Below are 3,669 nucleotides of genomic sequence, written 5' to 3'. Positions count from 1 at the left end.
TTCCCCTGTGTAGGATGTAGCAGCAGTCCTCACAAGGAGGCTGTTGAGTTTTTTTATTTTTTATTTTTGTATGTTGTCCGTGTGGCTTAAAGCGGTTGTCTTGGGGGTGCTATCCGTAGCATTGGCTGAAGACAATTTGTTTTCCCCTTTGCAAGCGGGCTTTAAGCACAGAAGAGGAGTGGCAGTTGTCAATGCAGGATGTAACCAGGGTGTTGACGAAGATGGTGGTACTGTTATGAAGGAGGGACATGAGAAGGCGATTAATGTTGTTCCAAATGTATTGTACATTTTGTATTGTGTCTTTAAATAGTAATTTTGTGCTCAATGATTTTGGGTCTTAAGTAGTTGTCAATTAATTAAGGATGAAATGCCTTCAGCGTTGACGCAACTTTTTAAAAAAACTGGAGCTAACCAGCAGAAGAGAAGTGAAGTCACTGTGTGTCTTCATTTCAGTTTCAGGAAGGGAATCAACAAAATATTCATTTCATGTCAACCAAATCGAGTGCAGCTATTAAAACTTCCTCAGCAGCGTCTATCAGCTATGTTCAAACTGTGGTTCTTTGTACTATTGACAAGACCACCACATATCATATAATACAAGTGGAACAGGAAAGTTACAATTTATTCACCAATAATAACAAAAACAGTTTCATTGTGTGGTCTCAGTTGATCATTTTGAGTGTACTTTAGAAGAATAGTTACAAAGGAAAAAACTAATGAAGATCTTGTGTAAATAAATGTTTGACTCGAGCCTGATCTGTTTGATGTCATCGCTTCTTTTTCTGTCTAGACTCCTCTTTCTATCTTTAGCTGTTACTTCATAATACGGGAACATACTGACCACAATGTCTGTAAACAGATATTTATGATGCAGACTGTAAACACGATGGCTACTAAAGATAAACTAATTTATTTACATAACGTTTAATAACGACTGGACATAACTAGACACTTTTTACTGCTCAGAATCCCAATCAGTGCCTTTTCATTGTCGTTAAAAGGATCTGTTTTTAAGGTGCTACATCAATGTTTGTAATTTATTATTCTAATAATTGTAAAAGGAAGGACTTGTCAGGAATCAGGATGACAAAAGTTATTCTATTAAATACCACAGAATCACCACTGTTTATTAATTTGTCATATAACAAAGGCCAAAAAACGTCCTTTTTTTTAATTTTCAGATCAGCTGCACAACTAGTTTATATTATCAATATCAGAAAATCTGCAAATAGATGTTTTCGAGTGGTCATCATCCCTAATAAAGTGTTTTTAGATGTTTTGTTCTGAAGCATAACCTCACCAAAGGAAACGAGTGTGAGTGACAGCTCATGTAAAATGACTGCATGACAAACGTCTGTAAATACTGAAGCAAACTCAGCTTTCAAAAGCAGCTTTCATTGTTCGTTTCCTGTTGCACGACACACTTTTCTTTGTCATCAGCCGTACTTTACTGAACAATAAACATGTGCCAACCCTTTCACCCTTCCTTCCTCTTCCTCCTCTCCCCCAACAAAGGCTTCTCTGTGCTGCAGCAGGTGAGAAGCTGGAACATCACTGTACCTAAAACAGTGACTACAGTGGAGGGGAGCTGTGCTGTGGTACCATGTCAGACAAAAGCTCATGTTCGGGTCACTTGGTATCAATACCATAAGCTGTCTTATCCTGTGGTGTATGACAGATATGCTCCTAGAGTGGCACAACAGTTCAGAGGACGCACTTCAGTCCAGGGTGCAGCTACAGAGGGTAACTGAACCCTGAAGATTAACAATATTAGAAGAACGGACGACAACCTTAAAGTCTATGTGTGGATCAATCCAGACTCAATAACAAGTCAGAAATTATATCATCAAAGTGTTACAGTCTATGTTGGAGAACATTTGTAAACTTCTACACACTCACCAACTATAATATATTGCAATATTTTCACTATATCAACAAACAAAAAAGCCCTGCAACTTTCCCATTTTTCTCTTTAAAAGCTTGAAACGTCAAGCGGCTTGAAAAACAAAGGAGTGGGACTGAATTGCAGAAAGAAAACATTCATTATAACAAAAAGTTAAAACGAACACTTACTACTCAAAACTAAACCCAAACTCCAAAACCTCAAAAAGCACAGAAAGCAGAAAAGTTTTGATAATAAGATGTCACCTCCTGTCTGTGGATCTCATTCCAGTCAAATTACATCAAGGCGTTATTACATTAAAAATAAATTTAGAAAAGAATACTTAACACAGTGTGAACATGAATGTTCACTTTGATTTGACTTCCTCATTTACAAGTAAATTATTGCATGCTTTTTGGAAAGGTGGCCAAAAGAAGAGGAACTTCACTTCTCTAAACATCATTCACCACTCTGCTCATACAGACCTGGCAAAAACGTGAGTTTATAATCAATAATTTTATGACTTTTAATTAACTTTATACCTTTTCTGAAAACCATCAACCCAAAATGCTTATTGAATTTGTTCTGATCAGACAAACATGGGAGAAACAAAAACATTCACTCTGATCAATTTTTGAACATTTTAAAGCTCTCGTGTGGTTTTTCTTCAGGGTATTATTTCTGATCTAACGGATTCCTTGAAGAGGTTGTAAACAAACTGAAGGAATGAAAGATGTTGAATATATGATATTTTTAAATTATTTTACTCAACAAGGTAATGAAAACAGATCACTATTGACATACTAATAACAATATTTGTCAATTATGTAAAATGAGAAACAGATAGGACTTTTTTAGCATGTGTCTGTGACTTGGGCTGTTTTATGTTGCTTAAGTCACATTGTCCTGGCCTACATCAAGAGTCATACTCTTGACGTAGGCCATTAGATTAAAGGTGTATATCACATGATCTGTTTAACTGAGGTTATAGGCAATTTTACCAGAGGTAGCCAGCATCATAAGGAGTTGATTTAGGCACAATAATAATAATAATGGGTTTTTTTCTCAAAAAAATGACTTGGGCAAATATTTTAACAAGGTGATGATTTGTTTCTGGAGGTGGACAGTCAAACTTTCTGTTTTTATATTTTACAATAATTTCATCTTCTACGTTTCAGTAATGACCTACTTTACCTGAATTGAATGCAGACTGATTTTCATTTCAACCTTTAAATGAGAAGCTGCACACCTTGAAGGCTTTTAGTTTAGTTGGATCAGTTTAGTGAATTAAACTCTGGATCAAACCTTTTCCACATTGATGAAGATTTCAATATTTAAAGATATTTCTCCATCTGCAACTTCTGCAAAGATCACATTCAACAACAGCCTCCAAATGAAGTTTAAGTTTATTTAGAGCTAAAAACACTAAACTGTAGATCTACATGATTTCTCTGCAGACTTTCTGCCTCTTGTGAAACACAAAGATGGCTGCTGCTCTGACTCTCCTCCTCATTGGCTGTCTGCTGCAAGGTGAGATGTCAACATGACTTTTTGATTTGGAAAAGAAATAAATGATGAGTGTCATGAGCTAAACTGTGTTCTGCTTTCTTTTTTTCAAACTCATAATGTTGAGATTTGATTTTACATTTACAACTTTCATCAATGATGAAACCTCAGTTTTACATGAAGACTATTCTATCTGTGAAAAGATTTTTTAAAACAGAGCAACAATAAAATATATCATTGACTTCATTGATTTGTTTGTTAATTTAACAGAGACACATGCG

Source organism: Symphodus melops (assembly GCF_947650265.1).
Source record: "Symphodus melops genome assembly, chromosome: 5".
Lineage (NCBI taxonomy): Eukaryota > Metazoa > Chordata > Actinopteri > Labriformes > Labridae > Symphodus > Symphodus melops.
The sequence above is the reverse complement of the archived record's forward strand: the minus strand, read 5'-3'. Positions refer to the sequence as shown.